Raw genomic sequence first — 21544 nt, forward strand, 5'->3', positions numbered from 1 at the left:
GTCATCTCTCACCATAAAGCATATGTTTGCTATTTCTTGTTCACTTGACTCGCTATCTGAGCTACTTGAGCTGGAGTCATCCTTGGTAGTGGTTTTCATTGATTTCTTCTTCTTATTTATAACATCTTTCTTTACATGTGGACAATCAGGTTTTATATGACCTACCTTCTTATAATTATAGTAAGTTGGAGGTTCAACCTTTGTTTCTTTCTTACTTGATTCACCTTTGTCCATTTTTGTTCCACTAAATTTTCTAGCAAATATTTTATTCTTCTTAAAGAATTTACCTAGTCGTCTAGTAAAAAATGCTAGGTCATCATCATCCATTTTGATTCTTATGCTTTTAATAAATAATCAATCACAATACCTTTACCTCAGCTAATCACACCTGAATTCAAATATCAGTACTTGTCTTATTTTTCAGCCAACAACATAAAACAACAGCCAATTTAATTACTTTGAGAATTGAGGTGTACTCCCAAGAGGGGGGTGAATTGGGTTTTAAAAAAAATCTCCTTAAAACTTCTTTTGTTAAATATTACCATTTTCAATTTTAATTTGCTGCAATCACACAATCACAATAGTTCTTATTAGCAATCTCACAATACCAATCAACAATTCAATGGATGACTACAATACCACAATCCAACTTTAAATAATATGGAAGACTAGCTATATATTTCAATGAAAAATATTAAGATAGAATTTCAAAATTTTTGATCTTAAATACCCTACAATTTATCTTCAATGAGATAATAAATTTTACAAGATATCTCTGTTGTTTTCTCGATTTCAGAACTTGTATTCTCACAACAAACAAAATAGTTCCTTAATTCAAAGATAATCGGTATTCCAACAATTCCCAAATATCCAGAAAGTTCTCAATTATTTAAATAAATATACACGCAATTTTATACTTACAAGAATACAAAGAGATTTAGGGAAGAAGAGAGGAACACCAGTTTTTTACAAGGTTCGACCAGCGGCCAACGTCCTTACCCTAAGCAACACACGGTGAGGTTTTTCCTTTTCAACTTTTTTTCAGTCAAAGTTACAACCACTCTCTGTATGAGGTGGATACCTCTCTCTAAAGAGAATGCCCTTTCTTTCTAGGCAATGATCCAATAACCCTGAATTGTCAAAAATAGAAACAAGAAACAATTTCTGTTTGTACAAGTAGAACTCTCAGTTAGAGCAGATTTGTACAATTAAAATCAATATACTTCAATAAATAAACAGTAGAGAAGATGATGCTCAGTAGAATATCCCCAGATTTCTGATTTAGAGTTGAGAATCGCAGTAGAGAGATTTAGAATTTCGTGAATTAAATCAGAAATAGCACAACTGTAGAGACCCAGAAAATAGTAGTAATAAAAATAATAAAGAAAAGGAGAAATTGGTTTGGTGTAAGGCCAAACTGTTGATGGTTTTGGTGGAGCTCAGAAAACCGTCGATGATTTTGGGTTACTGCAGTTGGGTAAGGGTAAAACAGTAGAAAATGTTTGGTTAAAAAAGCCAAACCGTCGACGGTTTCCTCTGCGCCACCAACCCTATATAAAGAGTTTAAGTCATTTTATTTGTTTAAAAATCAAACTCACTCACTCACTCACTCACTCACTCTCTCTCTCTCTCTCTCTCTCTCTCTCTCTCTCTCTCTCTCTCTCTCTCTCTCTCTTAATTTTCTCGCCCGGTTTAAGCCCGAATTGAAGAAGACACTTCATTTCGAGATCCTGGTGACGTTCTTTGCAATTTAACTGGAGTGGTTTCGTAATTCAGGCATTCTAGGCACCACTCCAAAATCAGGATAAGGAAGCTGTTTTGAAAATTTAATCAGTTATTTGGAATGTGTGGGCCTAGGGAATGTTAAATGGCTGTTATTCTGGGGTTGAGTCATTTGTGTTGTGTTTTCTGTGGATAGGAGGATTGCTGCCACATGAGCAGTTCGTATCTTCGTTTCTTAGCCAGTGGAATAGTGCCATATGAAAGGTGACATCATGATGGTGTCACCCTGTCACGTGTCACTTTCTCATTTTCCCATAAAAAATAAAAAATCGGGCCATCCATATGCTACCATATTTCACCACAAATGGGCAACACGTGGTAGATTTATGTTTTCTCTCATTGAACCGAGTCAACTTGATTTGACCCGAGTCAACTTAGGTATGACTTGTTGACCTGGTCAAGTTGGGTGAACTGGTTTGACCTGGTTCGGTCTCCCTGATATGCATTTTTAAATTTAATAATAATTTTAAAAATCATTTTAATTCATTTTAAATTCAAAAAAATTGAGAAAAAATAAGAAACAAATTAGAAAAAAATAAGAAAAAGTGTTAGGTCTTCTTTTTCTTAGGGGACCAAATTAATAAATAAAAAAAAATATCAAAGATTAAAAAAATTAAAAAAATGAAAAAAATTTCCTTCAAAATCTTTAAAAATTGTAGAAAAATCTTCAAAAAAGGGAAAATTTTGGAAAAATTCTAGTACCCTTTTTGATCCATTTTTGTTATTTTTGTTATTCTTTTTTGTGTTTTGCATATTGTGTGTCTTTTTTCCTACATGAATGTATGTTTCCTTTTTCTTTTATGTGTGTGTGTGTGTGCCGCACCACCCATATGAGGAATGCCTAGTAAATTGGAGTTCTCTTGTAGTTAATTATCTCATTAGGGGTATAAATTTTAATTTAATCACTTTGAATCTTCCATTAGGGATACTATTAGAATATTTAAGTTTTGGGGTGCACACCTTGCATGTAATTGCTGCATGACTTTTAGTAGTAATTGTATGTTGTATATGTTTAATAAACAAAAGAGCTGAAGTCTTGATTAGTAAACTTTGAAGATAAACTTAGGCTAATGAGGTACTGTCACTAGCGGGTGTGAAGGGGTGCTAATAGCTTCCCTTTGCATAATTGTACTCTCAAATCTAAACCTAGTGATGCAGACCATAGACTACTGTTTCCTTGGATCTAGATGTAGTTTGACGATCAATGAACTAGTGCTATTTTAATTAGGTGTTCTAACTGTACTTAAAATAAATAGGTTAGTGGCAATTTTATTTAATTTTAAAATGACCCATTTCTCAACCCCATTTACACCAGGCTTCACATAACATTGGGTTCACTACTCAATCAAGGCAATCCAGAGGTTCAATCCTATCCCTTTTTTAGGGTTGGCCCTTGGGACGTTGCGACATAGGGTATGTATCTGCAATCACCATAAGTATAGCATAGGCCAAAAGCCTTCATAGTATTAATAGTACAAGTGAAGTGACTAAACATCGTAGAAATCATTTCATTTTCCTTGATTAGAATAACTTATAATATTAAGTGCTTGCATAATTTTATTTTGATTCCATGACTTGCTGGGTACCTTCACTTCTTATTTCAAGTTTATCCTAAATTTCTTTACATGGCATTTGGGAGCATGGATTTTACATCTTAAATTTGGATTTGGACAAATTTCTTTACAATTTTGTATTAGATCCTATTCAAATCTAATGCAAGTATAAATCTAAGGTCTTTTCAAACAAGAGGTTAGTATATTCACATGTAGAGACAAAATTAAACTTCTTGCAGTCTAAAGAACAACACAATAGATTCATTGCTTTAGCATTGGGCTAAATTTTCTTGGATATGTACGTACCATCCCATTTAATTTTAGATTTCAAGATATTCTTTGCGTATGAATTTCTCTTTGTTCTTCTTTTTCTTTGTACCTTAGAAAATATCTCATGACAAGTGTGTGCATAAGTGTACACTTTTATCAAGTAAAGTACCTTAGGCCTTCGATTGTAAGATAGATGATTCAATGTTCACGGCAATAAAGGCACAGTGATATTCTTCTAATATGCACTCAATATCAAGGAAGAGAGAATATTCCCTTATTGTAAGCTAATATCAAGGACAAAAAATAGATATGCTAAAAACACAATTACGAGAATACTTTAAACCAATAATATGCTGTCTAGATTAAGGGAGTTAGAAATATAAGATAAGAATCATATCTTGAGAACGTTTATATCTATCTTGTAGGTGACATTCTTTATAGATTGGGACTCAATTTTGTGTTGCAATCTTAGGTTAAAATTTTAGACAGGATGATAAAAGGGCTAAGGATTGTCTCCATGGAAGAAGTATAAAATACAATTAAATGTTTTTCATCATGAAATGGGTATTACTACTATTTCATTTATGGCCAAATCCCTAAATAATCTCATGTGCTATAAAATGATTTTTCATGAAAATTTTGAATTTTATAGGTTGGCTTAGGATCTGGTTTAGGATTTCAAATAGTACAAGAAAAGCTAGAAAGGAAGGAGAAGAAAAAAATAGGAAGGAAAGAGAGGAGAGAAATATTCTAATTCATTCTTTCAATTTCATTAATGCTTTGTATAATTAGAGATCTTTCTTAGGAGACCTCAATCCCAATGGTAGAGAGTGAAACTTTCACATTCCATGACCTAAGGATTTTAATGTCGGGAAAAGATCAATAAAGGAAGAGGTTTAAATTTGGAAATAAGTGTTGAGAATTCCACTTGTGAGCTTGTCTCACATTGGAAAATTAAAGTGGATAATGAGTGCTTATATACATGGATGGACCCAAGACCCAATTAGCTTGAGCTTTTGGGTCAAATTGGTGTTTATCCATGTGTATCAAGTCCACTCATGGGCTCCTCTGGTCCTAACAAGTGGTATCAGAGTCGATGATTGGTAACTCTGGGTGAGCGACATCGTAAAAGTCAAGACGGGAAGCTAATTCTCCTGACGTGCTAACAGTTGGAGGACCAAGTTTGTGACTGAGGCCAATAAGGATCATCTAGGCTGCGGATGGATCCGTATAAGGTCAAGACGTGGGAGGTAGGATTGGTTTGGAGGCACGTGGAATGCAATTTGAGGCACGTAAGACGCCAGTGGTAAGACCTACTTGAGCAACTGTTGGAAAATTGTCCCAAAAGGGAGACGATTTTCGTTCAAGGGGGAGTAGGAACTCACAAGTGAGGGAGAGATTGTTGAGAATTTCACTTGTGAGCTTGTCTCATATTGAAAAATTAAAGTGGATAATGAGTGCTTATATACATGGATGGACCCAAGACCCAATTAGCTTGAGCTTTTGGATCAAATTGGTGTTCACCTATGTGTATTAAGCTCACCCATGGGCTCCTCTGGTCCTAACAATGAGTTGCGTGTAGCTCAAGAATAATATATAAAACTTTATAATATAATAAAAAATATATAGAAAAGGCAAAAAAGAAAAGCAATGAGGAATTAAGTATAGATAACCCAATATCAGTGACTAATCGTTGGAAATTGATGAGAAGCAGCTACCAGTTCAACCAGAAACTGTAAACAAGAACCATGGGGGCCCGCGGCGGCACCAACTTCGACCTTCATAGCTACCACGCGTCCCGACCAATCCAATATCATCCATAAAACCATGTACCACCCCGCGTTCTAGACATCGTGCTTGCTGGCCAGCTAGGGTTTCAACTTAAATCTGCAAATCAAACTTCATTGTTGGCCTGCTCAAACATGCAACATTAACTCTTAGTCAATCTACGAAACAATGTCTCATTATATATCGAACAGCCTTAATTAAGAACCATGCATGCATGCATGCAGCAGATGCCCTAAGAATTAAGACCTACGTATTGGCAACGATTACCGCTTTAAAGAGAATGCTCGAACGATAGAAAATAATTAGTTAATGTCAGAAGCATGCTTTGGCCATGACGTTTCATGCGCATGCATATGTACCCTGTTTACATCTATAGTAATGCTTAATTATTTATGTGGGCCTTGAGATAATCACTGGATGTGCCTTAATCTGCCTTCAAAGGTTCTCCACCACAAAATTTTGCATCGGGCAGGCAATTTTGAATAATTGGCTCACGTCCACATCCATCTTCATAGCACTTTTTACAACTCATTAATTTGAATAATTGGCTCACGTCCACATCCATCTTCATTCCACTTTTTACAACTCATTAATGTTCATGACCTACATGTATAAAATGATCTCGTGGAAGTCTTGGCCATTGTGCATATAAAATTCATGTCCAAATGAAAGAAAAGATCTTGGTGATTAGTGGTATGCCTCTTATTGTTTTGGAATGGAATGGTTCATTAATTAGCTGGTTGTGGTTTTCTTTGAAAGGTGGTGGATCATCTTTGGAGAAGCGGAATAAAAAAAACAGAAAAAAAAAACCCTTATTTTGGGAAGCTATTACTATAAGGATGCTAGGTGTATCCTTAGGATAGTCAAGAAAAGAGTGCAGGAGAGAAGAAAAAAGTTTGCTGAAATTTCAGGATTGAAGGTGTTTGCTTAGTAATCTTAATCTTGACGATCGGATGGTTATTTCTTATTTGATTAATTGAAAATTTTGAAAAATTATTCGTGACTCATCCTTCATTCTGGTCGGTATGATTGTCATTTGGTCGCCATTTCTCATGTAAGTTTGATTCCACCTTGATGGTGATGACTCATATTATTTTTTATACCAAGAATTTGTGATTCTTGATAATTGTTGTTGACATATGCCTCTAGTTTTAATTAGGAAAGACATATTGTAACCTACTATTTTGAAACAGTGGAAGATTGAAAGTGAACTTCAGTCCCGTGGTTTTCCCTTTACGCTAAAGGGTTTTTCACGTAAATCTTGGTGTTCTCTTTGTGATTCTTTGACTGGTTTTGTGTGTTTAGTTGCTATGTATTTCTATTTTTAGATAATTAATTATTTTACTTAGTATTGATTGTATAAGGGGATGGTTTATTTTTGGATCATTGTGTTTTGGACATCGCCTCCATAACCCTTTTTTTTTTTATAACATAGGAACTCCAACCACAAATGAGCCCTTCGGACCCCCTGGTGCGGCACCAAACTTGTGGATCAGCGTCCTCTGCCCCCAGGTCTCACTGATCAAGGCAAAGTTCGGATGCGGACACAACTTCTGTGCATTAATTGGACGTTCGACTAACTTGACCCCCGAGACATATCTCCATTATCATTCCCAGTTCCCGCTGGCTCACAAAGAACTCTCACCATCCATGGTCCCTGTAACGCCCTAGAAAATTAATATGCATGGAAGTGTAAAAATAAAAAAATAAAAAAATAATTTAAGTTAAATTAAATTAAATAATTAAATTAATTAAATAATAATAATTATTAGTTAAATAATATAATATAATAATATATTAATATAATATAATATAATAATCTATGTTATATATATATATATATATATATATATATATATGTATATGTATATATTCAATGCTTCCTCAAGGAAGGATTGATTTTTTTTTTTTCCAGAGAGGCCGCCCTCCCTAAACGTCTCCTCATCTTCTCTCTCTCTTTCTTCGATTTCATCGGTCAAATGGGCGCCGATCGAAAAACAAAAGAAACCAGTGGGTTCCATTCTCCACCACCGACATTCCTACTGGAGAGGATTTGTCGTAAAAGCAACGTAGGCACCACTCATGGGGTAAGGTAAAACCTTTTCCTTCCCTTAGTTTTTGCTTAAATCTTTAGCCAAAATGACAATCAGACACCATGGGGTCCCAGCCTCAATTGTCGTCATTTTAACCGAAGTGGATTTTCAATTTGGATTTTCTAGGCACCACTCCAAGGCTAAGGGTAAGATTTGGTGAATTTAGCAAATTTTCTATTCTTGAGAATTTAATTATTTATTTGAAGTTTATAGGCTTAGGAAATGTTAAATAGTTATTTGGAATTTTGTGAGTGTAAGAATATTAAGGAAATTATATTTTGGGGTTGAATTGATTTTATTGGGGATAATGTGATTTCAGGGCTTCGAGTTTTGAACGATCTGGGCGTGGGTTGGAATTTTTTCCAAACTTTTCATGATTTAGGTGAGGGGATTAAGATAAGTCAGGATTCCTATTAAATATGAACTAATTAAATTGTTATATATTTATTTATTTATGAGTTCAAAGATTATTTTGAAAACCAACCATTCAATAGGGATTTTACAAACCTAGGATATATGGTATCGTATTTTGAATAATATGAACGGTGGAAAATATGATTTATCTCACGAACTACAAATACAATGTTTTCTTGGTTGTCTCTTGGATGGTGTTTGAATACTAAAAATGTGTGGCAGGTGAATGATTTTATGGTTTATTGTGAAATCAAATTTGGGAATGATTGTGAAATATACTGAAACTGTTTACGAAACATACTAGAACTGCTTGTGAATAATACAGAGATTTGATATGACGGCTGGGTGCCCGGTTTTATTTGACAGCTGTGAGCTGGATTTATTTGACGTCTAGGGGTCAGGTTTTATATGACTAGCGGGAGTCAGCTTTTATTTGATTGTTATGAGCTAGATTTATTTGACAGCGGAGGGCCGGGTTTTTATTAAATTGCAGGTGTAAAATGAAATGATTTAAATTACAGTTTTTAGTACTTAAATTGCATAATATGCTTTAGGAACCTTGGGGACCAGTTGTTATGTGAGCACGGTACCATTGCTAGTGATTGATTATTAGACCATGTGCACCCACACTACTTTAGATAGAAGTGTAGAGGGGTCTCAGCTGACTGCCTACGTGATGTTGAAGTAAGGGCGTCAGATTTGTAGTTTGGCTGTGAATGCCTGTAGACGTACTTGTAGAGGATAATATTTTGACCTTGTTTTGGGCTGATCGCGCAAGCTTAGTCTAGCCTTAGGGCTGCACAACCTGTTCCATAGGGGAAGTAAATGGCGTTAGTCACAAGGAGTTATCTTATATGCATATTTGTGGATTTATGTAAATGGTGTTAAATATTTACTGAACTGGTTTATACTGGCAAAAAGAAAAAGGATATTTTCAACTGTATGGAATGACTATATGTTTTTAAATGATATTTTTGGTTAAATGAGGAACTGGTTATTTTTTAGTATACACTAAAATTCATGTTGGCCACACACTGATTTTAACTTAATCTCCCTTACTGAGAAGTTTCTCATCCCAATATATAAATTATCTTTTCAGGGAACACCACAGATCGTGTTTAGTAGACTAGAGGGGTCGAGCTAGCCGTTTAGTTTATGTATGTAGTGGGTATAGTTTGAATTGGTTTTTGTATAAATATAGTACATTGGTTTGTAATAAGGATTTTGGAAACTTTTGTATGTATAAAGGTAGTATAGAACTCTAGTAATGGATTTTTGAGATTGTATCTTTTATTTCCATTGCATTTTATATGATGAGTTTGGTATCAAGTACACAAATGTTACTAAAGTAGCACCTTAGGCCCCACATGGCAGGTCGGGGCATTACAGGTGGTATCAGAGCCTAGGTTTGCTAGGTTCTGTAGACTTTGACAGTTGATAATTACCAGAGTATAGGTTAAGATAAATTAAGGATAGGAATGGGTAGGTTAGATCGGGTTTCGATTTGGAAGCTTGGAGGTGGAGATCCTTGACGGTTTTTTGTGCTTTTCCAGGAATGATGATTTCAAGAAAATCAAGGTAAATCCATCGATGGTTTCATTTCTGGGTTGAGATAGTGGAACTTGGATACTTAAGCAGAAATGTTGAGTAGGTTGGGTATGTGTGTAATGTCAGGGTCGTGTTCAGGTGTTGACGATTTTGTGACATAATTGGGATATGAACTGTTAAATTAGAACTCGCGTATTATATCAATTCCTTCATTCCATATTTGCATTAACTATGTTAAATGTGGAATTTCTAAGTCAGTTTTTATCCCATCTACAGGATGGATCCCAGGGGGAAGGACATCGTTGCTGTAGGGGATACTTCTAGTGAGGATGATGTTGATGCCTTAGTAGTGCTGCGAAGTATAGCGCGATAGGCTAGGAAGGAGAACAAAAGGGACTCTAAAGAGCACAATTAACTATCAATTGAGCGGGACTGGACATTTCAGCAATTCACTTAGGCGAGTCCGTCGGCATTTTTAGGAGGACCAAACCCATTCGCAGTTGAAGATTGGGTTTAGGAAATAGAGGAGCTGCTGGGGGTGCTGGAGTGCACAATGGAGCTAAAGGTGAAGTATGCCACCTATAAATTAGTGGTGGAAGCAAAGAGATGGTGACAATTGGAAAAACTGGTGGATAAGCAGTAGCCAGAGCCTATGACTATCACTTGGAGCCTTTTTAGGGAGGTCTTTTTTGATAGGTATTTCCCTACTGCCACTCGGGCAGCTAAGGCAGAGGAGTTCCTGCATCTCACTCAAAGGCTCATGACTGTGCAACAATAATATGCGGCCAAGTTTGTGGAATTATCTCATTTTGCTCCACAAATGGTTCTGAATGAGCCACTGAAGGCCCAAATGTTTGAGAAAGGACTGAGATAGGGGATACACACAGAGGTGGTGGCATTGTTGTCTCAAAGCTTTCTTGAGTTGGTGGATCAGGCCATGGCAATTGAGGCCAGCATTCAGGAGGGGGAGAGAGTGGTGAACCAGAACTAGCCAGGGCTTATGGAAGCGGCCTGGTAATTTCTTGGGCCAACGATAAGGGGTGGGGTACCAAGGCCATCAATGGGGTTCACAGTGTCCAATCTGTTCTAGATGCCATCAAAGGCATTGGGACGAGTGCAGGGGAGGATCAATTGTTTCCTACTGGTGCGGTGGGGTAGTACATCTAGCATGGGACTGCCATGCGACATTGAATTATGCACCACTGCAGCATTAGTATTGGGGTGGTAACTAGGCACCTTGAGGTGATCACCAAAGGGGCACCACCCAGGCACCGGTGTACTCTCTTATGCTGGGAAATGCTGAGAACGCCAATGATGTGGTGACACGTACTATTTCCATGTCGTCAAGTAGTGTTGTTGTGTTATTTGATTCAGATGCAGTCCACTCATTTGTGTCTCGGGGGATTGTTAAACTGTGTAAGGTAGAGACTGTGTTGTTAGAGGCTGAGTTAGCAGTGGTCACACCAGCAAGGTCAGTGGTAGTGTGTAACAAAGTGATCAGGGATTACCCAGTGGAGATTCAAGGGAGAGTGTTTCCTGCTAGTTTGATTTTTTTTCACATGCATGGTTTTGATGTTACTCTGGGCATGGACTGGTTAGCATCTAGTTATGTGAGCATTGACTGTTGCGGGAAGGAGTAAGTGTTCAAACCTCCTGGGGAGTAGGAGTTCATGTTTGTTGAGTCGTGTGTGCGCTCTGAACCACAGATCCTTTTCGCTATTCAGGAAAAAAGGCTACTATTGGGGGGATTCTAGGGATACATAGCATTCGTGAAAGAAGCACTGAGGGAGGAACCTAAGATGGAGGATATTCCCATGGTAAGGGAGTTCTCATATGTTTTTCCAAAGGACTTACCAAGATTGCCTCCTGATCATGAGGTGTAGTTTGCAATTGAGTTGATCCTAGGGACAACACCAATCTCCAAAGCCCCATACAAAATGGTTCCAGTTGAACTAAAGGAGCTAAAGGAGTAGCTACAAGAGCTTCTCGACAGGGTATTTATCAAAATGAGTGTATCACCCTGGGGTGCACTGGTGTTGTTTGTGAAAAATTAGAATGGGTAAAGGAGGATGTGCATCGACTATAGAGAGATTAATAAGGTAACAGTGAATAATAAGTACCCGTTACCCCGAATTGACGACCTGTTTCATTAGCTTCAACGCATGCAGATCTTCTTTAAGATCGATTTGCGATTTGGATATCGTCAGGTGAATGTTAAATCAGATGATGTACCAAAGACTGCTTTTCGAACTCGGTATGAACATTACGAGTTCTTGGTTATGTCGTTCGGATTGACGAATGCACCTGCAACATTCATGGACCTAATGAATAGGGTGTTCCATAAGTACTTGGACCAATTTGTTGTTGTATTCATAGATGATATTCTGGTTTACTCGAGGAGCCTTTAGGAGCATGAAGCTAATTTGAAACTGGTACTCAAGGTGCTTAGGGAGAAGAAGATATTTGCTAAATTCAAGAAATGTGAATTCTGGCTGGAGCAGGTTGCATTTCAAGGACATGTAGTGTCTAAGAAGAGGGTTTCAGTGGACCCGAGCAAAATAAAATACGTAGTTGATTGGGTAAGGCCAAAGAACATGCAGGAGGTCATAAGTTTCTTGGGATTCCGGAAATTATCGCTATTTTGTTGAGGGATTCTCCAGGTTATCAGGCGCTCTGATATGGCTCAAGAGGAAAAACGTGAAGTTTGATTGGACCGGTGAATATGAGCAGAGTTTCTATGAGTTGAAGCAGCGTCTAGTCACTGCTTTAGTATTGACCATTTCATCAGGTGAGGGTAGATTTGTTATTTATAGCGATGTATCGCAGAAAGGACTTAGATGTGTCTTGATGCAGTAAGGAAAAGTTATTGCATACGCTTCTCGTCAACTGAAAGAGTACGAAAAGAACTATCCTATGCATGACTTGGAGCTAGCAGTAGTAGTTTTTGCATTAAAGATCGGGAGGCACTACCTATACAGTGAAAGGTGCGAGATCTTTACTAACCATAAGAGTCTCAACAACTTTTTCACCCAGAAACAGTTGAATATGAGGCAAAAGAGATGGTCTGAGTTGATAAAGGATTACGATTGTACCATTAGTTATCACCTAGGAAAGGCTAACATGGTAGCCGATGCGTTGAGCTGGAAATTAGTGGGTGCGTTAACCTCAGCAGTTATAGCTGTGCATTAGATCTGGATGGACATGGAGAGGTTGGGTGTAGAGTTAGTGGAAGCATATCATTAGGTGTTCATTTCTTGCCTGGTTGTTCAACTGACCTTATGGGAGAGGATCAGGACAACTAAGCTGAAAGACATAGAGTTGATGGAAATTGTAGAGAAGATACGGGGTGAGCAGCAAACAGACTTCAATGTTTCTGAGGATGGAGTTCTTAGATTTCACACTAGGTTGTGTGTACCAAATGACGCTGAGATTGAGTGGACCATTTTGGAGGAGGCACATCACTCTCTCTATACAGTGCATCCAAGGAGTTCTAAAATGTATAGAGACCTGCAAGAATCATTCTGGTGGAGTAACACGAAGAGGGAGATTTCTAGATTTGTCGTATAGTTCTTGGCATATCAGTAGGTGAAGGAAAAACACTAGAGGTCAGCGAGACCACTTCAACCACTTGACATCCCTACATGGAAGTGGGAGCATATCTCAATGGACTTTGTATCGAGATTGCCTTCAGTAGTACATGGGCAGAATGTCATATGGGTAGTTGTTGACAAATTGACAAAGACTGCCTATTTTATTCTGATTAAAACCAGTTACACCATGGATAAGCTGGCATAACTCTATGTTCAGGACATAGTCAGAATGCATGACGTTCTCGTGTCCATCATTTTAGATTTGGTTCCTAGATTCACTTCCCGATTCTAGAAGAGTTTGCAGGGAGCATTAGGTTCTTAACTCACTTTTAGTACTACATTTCACCCGCAGACGAATGGACAGTCTGAACGAACCATTCATATTCTCGAGGATATGCTACAAGAATGTGTACTAGATTTTGGGGGTAGTTGGATTCGATATTTGCTGTTGGTTGAGTTTGCAAACAATAACAGTCACCCGACCAACATTGGTATGGTCGTCGGTGCCAATCTCCATTGTATTAGGATGAAGTAAGCGAGCAGCAGATTTTGGGGCAATAACTTGTTCAACAGGCCTCTGCAAAGGTCGAGCTTATCAGGGAGAGGATTAAAGTAGTCAAGAGTTATGCGGACACTCGCTGATGAGAGTTAGAATTCGAGATAGGTGATATGGTGTTCTTGAGGATTGCTCTGATGAAGGGGGTGATAAGGTATGGAAAGAAGGGCAAGCTGAGCCCTAGATAGATGGGGCTGGGGTTGTTCAAGATTTTGGAGAGGATTGGTTTGGCGGCGTATAGGATAGCATTACCCCCAGCATTGTCTAGGATACACGACGTGTTCCATGTGTCCATGTTAAGGAGTTACGTTCCAGACCCCACATATGTGATCAATTATGAGTTGTTGAAGATCAGGGATGCTTTGGCATACGAGGAGGTACCAGTTCAAATTCTCAATTAAAAAATACAGGAACTGCGTACTAAGGATATACCGTTAGTGAAGGTGTTGTGACAAAATCATGCAGTTGAGGAGGCTTCTTGGGAGTTAGAAATGAAAATACGCCAGAAGCACCCATAACTTTTCAGCAAGGCTTAGCAGTAGGTAAGTAGGTGTACAGTTTTGAGTATAGGTTATTTAGAGTAGGTTTGTTTATCTGGTTTGTTATTGGTTTTGTTTATGAATGGTCTTTGGGAAGAGATTTGTTATGGTTATTGTAATCTCCCAAGACATTGTATGTAACCACGGTATTCCTCCGCCATAAGTAAGGGTAGTTAATAAACTTGGGACGGGACCGCTATGTGGGTGACTACCGACTATTCTGTAGATAGGGATCATGAGTTAAGGATGTGATCGGTAATAGTTAGCAAATTTTGATGATGAAATTTATATAAGAAGGGGAGGATGTAATGCTCCAGAAAATTAATATGCATGGAAGTGTAAAAAAGAAATAAAAAAGAAATAATAAAAGAATTAAATTAAATAAATAATAATTATTAATTAAATAATATAATATAATTATATATTAATATACTATAATATAATAATATAATATAATAATCTAACACTATACATATATATATATATATATATATATATATGTATGCATGTATGTATATATTCAATCCTTCTTAAAGCAAGGATTGATTTTTTTTTTTTCTAAACAGGCCGCCCCCCTGAACATCTCCTCATCTTCTCTCTCTCTTTCCTCAATTTCATCGGTCAAATGGGCACCGAACGAAAAATTGAAGATACCACTGGATTCCATTCTCCGCTACCGACATTCCTACTTTAGTGGATTTGTCGTAGAAGCGACGTTGGCGCCACACCTGGGGTAAGGTAAATCCTTTTCCTTTCCTTAGTTTTTCCTTAAATATTTGGCCAAATCGACGATTGGACACCACCACTAGGTCCTAACCTCGATCGTTATCATTTTAACCGGAGTGGATTTTCAATTTGGGTTTTCTAGACACCACTCCAAGGTTAGGGTAAGATTTGGGGAATTTAGCAAATTTTCTATTCTTGGGAATTTAATTATTTATTTGGAGTTTATAGGCTTAGAAATGTTAAATAGTTATTTGGAATTTTGTGAGCCTGGGAATAGTAAGGAAATTATAATTTTGGGGTTGAGTTGATTTTATTGGGGATAATGTAATTTTAGGGTTTGGAGTTTTGAACGCTCCGGGCATGGGTTGGAATTTTTACCAGACCTTTCAAGAATCAGGTAAGGGGATTAAGTTAAGTCAAGATTTCTATTAAATATGAACTAATTAAACTATTATATTTTTATTTATTTATGAGTTCAAAGATTATTTTGAAAACCAACCGTTCAACAGAGATTTTACAAACTTAGGATAAATGGTACCGTATTTTGAATAATATGAACGGTGGAAAATTTGATTTATCTCACGAACTAAAAATACAATGTTTTCTTGGTTGTCTCCTGGATTGTGTTTGAATACTAAAAATGTATGATAGGTGAATGATTTTATGGTTTATCGTGAAACCGAATTTGGGAATGATTGTGAAATATACTGAAACTGTTTGTGAAACATGCTGTAACTACTTGTGAATAATATAGGGATTTGATATGACTGTCGGGGGCTCAGTTTTATATGATGGTCGGGGTTCAGGTTTTATTTAACGGCTGTGAGCGGGGTTTATTTAATGGCAGGAGGTTGGGTTTTTATTAAATGGCAGGTGTAAAACGAAATGATTTAAATTACAAATTTTATTACTTAAATTGCATGATATGCTTTAGGAACCCTAGGGACCAGTTGTTATGTGAGCACGGTATCGTTGCTAGTGATTAATTATTAGACCTTGTGCACTCACACTGTTCTGGATTGAAGTGTAGGGGGTCATAGCCGACTACTTGCATGAGGTTAAAGTAAGGGTGTCAGACCTGCGGCTTGGCTATGGATGCCTGCAGATGTACATGCAGAGGATGATGTTTTGACTTTGTTTTAGGCTAATCACCCAGGCTTAGTCCAGCCTCTGGGCCGCACAACCCGTGCCATGGGGGAAGTAAATGTTGTTAGTCACATGGAGTTATCCTATATGCATATCTGTGGATTTATGTAAATGGTGTTAAATATTTACTGAACTAGTTTATACTGTCGAAAGGAAAAAAGAATTTTTTCAACTGTATGGAATGACTATATGTTTTTAAATGATATTTTTGGATAAATGAGGAACTAGTTATTTTCAGTATACACTAAAATTCATGCTGGCCACACACTAATTTTAACTTAGTCTTTCTTACTGAGAAATGTCTCACCCCAATATACAAATTATTTTTCCAAGAAACACCAGAGATTGTGTTTAGCGGACTAAAGGGGCCGAACTAGTCGTTTAGTTTATGTATGTAGTGGGTATAGTTTGAATTTGTTTTTGTATAAGTATAGTACGTTGGTTTGTAATAAGGATTTTGGAAACTTTTGTATATATAAAGGTAGTATAGAACTCTGGTAATAGATTTTGGAGACTGTATCTTTTATTTTTGCTACATTTTATATGATGAGTTTGATATCAGGTATACAGACGTTACTAAAGTAGCACTCTGAGTTCCACATGGTGGGTTGGGGTGTTACAGTCCCCGCTGGCTCATAGTGCAAACTCTCACCATCCACGGTCCTCGTGATCGGTGCAAACTGTAAGTGCACAATATCATAGTCTTATAATATAATGATGTGTAGAGTATCATCCTCAGGGATTGAAGTCTTAGTTTTACTAAGAACCGAAATTAAACTAACCTTGATTTTATTTAGAAAGATTAATAATTTTAGACTGCGAAATTGAAATATGCCTATTTTAAATAAACTATTCAAGATAAAATAAAGTCGGTTGATACGTAACAAATTAATGATGGTGAAAACTTCTAAGAAAGCGATTTCACCTAGTTTCTCACTATGCTTTACTCATCTAGCCAATTCGAATTCGTATTATCTATTTGTTAGCAAATCTCCAATTTTTCCAAAACCCTCTTTTGATAGCCAATCAGAACCTATTCTTGTTTATTATTTAACATAAGATTATGCAAATTAATAACGCAAGAATGCAATAAGACCCTCGATTTTTAATGCTACATAGGTTCATACAAGTCTTTCAATCTATATATTTACGTATGCTAAATTATCCAAGATCTATCCTATAATCCCCCCCTTTGATAGCAAATCACAAGGCTAATATCATTTAATTAATGACTAGTTAATTAAAACCATTAAGCGCAGAATAACTCAAACTAACATAAAGGAAAACTACTTCAAATTAGCATTAACGAGCAAGTATAGTTTAAAACCGGGTTACATCGTTTTCCTAGAATACAAAAATTAGTTCATTATGAAAATTAAATCCAACAATAAAGATTTCACCATGTTTTCTTTTATTTTGAGAGTAGAGAAAAAATCAACACTCGTAGCACTGCCGTTGCGTGCCGCGAACACCTTGAGCACCGCCGTTGTTCACCGCCTTTCGATTCCGAAAAGATTTTATTTTTCTATGTCGCCAGCCCTCCTTTACCGCTGCTCCTATTGTTTTCAATGCAGCGCATCACCTCTAAACGACTCCAAGACAGAAGATCTTTCGGGACGGATGCCTCCATGGCCTCAAAGAAGAGAGACGCCAAGACAAGAGAGTCTCCAAGAAACCCCTCTACGACTCCCTTTCTTTGTGCGCTCCAAAAGAAAATCCTCCTTCTCTGGTGCGGCCTCTCCCAGAAAAAAAAAAAAAAATTCATCCCCCAAAAGACTCCTCCCAACGCACCACCTTCTGTCCCCCTTTTTAAACCTTCCCCTCAACTCCCCCCAAAGAAACCCTACAAAAATATGCCTCCTTGCTTTTTCCTTTTTTTTTTTTTTTCAAAATCCTCCTTTTTTATTTTGACTTTTCTTTCTTTTCTTTGTGTCCACTACCTCACCCAGCGCATGCTAAGATGACCCGGCTACATGGCCGGGTCACATCTCACTTTTTTTTCTTTTTTTCAAAGGCATACGGTCTGCCCTCCGCAATCAAGCCCAATTTTGACCCTCCTATAGCCTTTAACTCTCAAAACTCAAAACAAAAAAGTTGTAGAACCCTTTCTTAGATTTCCCCAAAATTTTGAATCGTCTTGATTAGAGCTCGTACGAGAAAGTTATGCCCAGATTACAGAGAATTGTCAAAATAGTCCATAAAACAGCATATAGTAACTTCATATCTGATTTCAACCTTGATACAGCCAGTATTTCATGGAACGCAAAACATGAAAATTGTAGAGCATTTTTTTTTCTTTGTACGACATCTTGAATCATCTGAATCGGAGGTCATATGAGAGAGTTACGCATAGATTATGAAGTGGTATCGAAACGACCTCTCTTTGCATGCATGACTCGGCTTCTGAAAATTATCCTTTAATGTTCCTGAAAATCCTGAATTCTCACAGTCTTGACTTGGACTCCGCCTCATATGCATGACACATCTTCATGCTCATGACCCGCGCACATTCTAATTTCAAATTTAATGTTCAAAAAAACTATCCTGCAATAATCAAACATGAGTGTTCATAAATGTTTGGCAACAGATAGGATAATTATCTTAAAATTATTGGGTGAGCTCAATGATTAAACTATTAGACAAAATTGGGCACTTTAATTAAAATTATGATCTTAAATGCATGAAACAATTACACAACTGTGACGCGTAATCACCCCACTGGCTCTCAGAGTAAACTCTCATCATCCACAGGTACCGCTGAGTTGATGAGTGCATCTACTTGGAATTGAACCCCCAATACTCCTTACGTACTGATGTTTTTCCACCGCGTCATGCCCTTGGGGGCTCCATAACCCCTCTCTTCCTTAACAATTAAGTTGTACTGTTAATATTAATTGCCATAGTGTAGCAAAGTCTACCATAAATTGTTAACGTGGTTGGCACTTTGGCATGCTGCCTGCCCAATTGATTAGTTCATGGACAATGCATAAGTGTGGTTTATACATATGTCAACATAACAATTAATTTGTATATGAACTTTCTCTTCTTATCTAACTAATTAATGTCCACCTAACCTTGGCATTGGCATCTTATAGCTTGGCTACTGCAGAACCCATAAAGCAAGTCAAGGCAGCTATATAATTGTTCATTAGTCCAATAAGCCACAAGAGGCATCTGATCAATTGATTCATGCAGTTAATTGTGCGTGCACGAATGCTCCTCCATTAAATAGTTTCTAACATGTGCCTGTCGGGGATTTTAGGTGAGAGAGATATCTGGGAATTCTGGTAAGTTGTCCGTTTCAAGAAACACATGCAATACAAAGGTAAAGAAAAATGATTTTCGTTATTGAATCATAACGACAATGAAAAAATTTAATCGAATGCACTAAATAATAACTCTTAAATGTAAAAAAAGAAAAAAAAAAAAAAAAGGAAATTGGAATGAATAGAAAACAATTGCAGGAAAAGTGAAAACTGATAGCTTACTAGTTGAAGATTAAGTAGAATTGAAAGATGGACAAAATGTAAACGGTCTTTGGTGTGCAAGACTATTTATTCTTCTCTTGTTCTATTTGCGTACTCTTAACTTGAGTTTTAAGATATTTCCAAATGACATCTCACTCTTGTTTTGGTAATTTTATTTGTATTTCTTCAAATTTATCGATAGTCATTTTTTACCAACCACATAACAACTAGGCTGAAATATATAAATTTTCAAGTTAAATAAGGGAGAAATATGAAATTGTTGGTTTTTTGAGTCCGATCTTTGTTTCGATGCTGATGAAACATCAGTATTTTATGTGTGTATTTAGTATGTGAACACACTTAAATTTCAGCATACATAAGGAAAGGGAAAATGGAAGCCAGAATTTAACTTAAAAGCTCATATCACCTGTCATATTCCAAGAATGCAGTAGAGCATGCATGATGTGAATGATAAGCTTAACATGACCGTAGATTGGCCATAGGGAACCAAATGACTGGATTTGTAGGGTTAGCTCAAAGACCGTAGATTGACTTTAGGTCCCTAAACATCACATGAAAAGGCTCCTATAACTTAGAAATTATAATTATATGAAGATGGGTGACTTTAAATGAAAATCAGGACTTAAATGCACACTTTAAGTGTGTTCGGTCGACCGAACTCGAACCTTCATAGAAGATTTGGTCGACCGAACCTCCCAGCAAAGTCAACTGTTGATTATTCGATCGACAACTTTTAAATGACCTTGACACTTACGGTCGACCAAAGTGGCACGTGGGTGATTCTCAATGCCTTGGTCGACTGAACCTTTAGTTCAAATCAAATCTAGTTGACCGAACCATAAAATTTGGCCAACCGAACATGCCTTGGTCGACTAAACCTCGGAGGGTTTAGAATCGCCTTAATATGGTCAACCAAAATCTTAGTTCAAAAATGCACCGGTCGACCGAACTCAGCAATATGGTCGACCGAATCTTGAATATGGTTAACCAAACCTCTCAGGTTGGTTAATTTTTTACCGCAAGTAAGCGAAGTTAATTTTAATTAAATATCATTAATCTTTTTCTAAAATGACATCCATATCCCCAACAGTCATATTTTCCTCCAAGTCTATATATACCTCTTCATTTGTCTTAATTAGCATGAGATTAGAAAAATCATTAAGAAAAATTCTCTCAAATTTTTATACTCATTTTTTATCCTCTCTTTATTATTACTTTGAAAAAACTATCTTCAAGAGAGCATTATAGTTATATTGGGCATTTGTTTTTATAGATCATATTGTTTACTCTCATATCTTGTTTATTCTATCTAATCTTATTTTTAAGAGTAAATCAAAGTTTTCTTCATATATATTCATTGATAATATCTTTGGAGAAAACTTGTTTATTGCTCGTGAATCTTGCACACATATTGCAAGACTTCAAAGGCTCATATATTCTTCATTGCAAAATTATTTTTGAGCAAGAATCCTAGTTCCCCTAAGCTTTAAAACTACTTTTTGGGAAAACTCTTGACATATTGAAAAGGGTACATTGAGCAAATTCTTATTTTAATATCTTTGCTTGGATGGTCTCTTACTCTTGTTAGTAAGAAAATCATTTTTCACGCTCGGTCTTTATTGAGAAATATTTTTTAGTGAAAAATACACATTCTCATATTGAGCTCATTTGCATATCGTACGTGAGTGTATTTGTGCTTATTTTTGTACACATCTGTTTGCAGTAGAAACATTTCCTTGTACACGAAAATTATTGGATTATCTATTGTATTCTCGGTGTATGATCGAAAGGGAGACTAGCCCTGTGACTAGTCTCGCACTAGTTCAAACTCGGTTAAGAGAACTAGGTGCACCATCTTAGTAAGGTGTTGTAAATGGTGTCGCTCCACCCGTGAAGTGAGCAACTAGTAGAATTCTTGAGTCGTGACTTAAGGCGGGGACATAGGCAATATTGGCCGAACTCCAATAACATTTTTGGTGTCTTCTTTTATTTTCAACACTTTAAATTTCAGCACTTGAATGTTTACATTTAATTGTTTAAATATTTGACTG

This window comes from Malania oleifera, chromosome 6 (assembly GCF_029873635.1).
Source record: "Malania oleifera isolate guangnan ecotype guangnan chromosome 6, ASM2987363v1, whole genome shotgun sequence".
In the NCBI taxonomy this organism is placed as follows: domain Eukaryota; kingdom Viridiplantae; phylum Streptophyta; class Magnoliopsida; order Santalales; family Ximeniaceae; genus Malania; species Malania oleifera.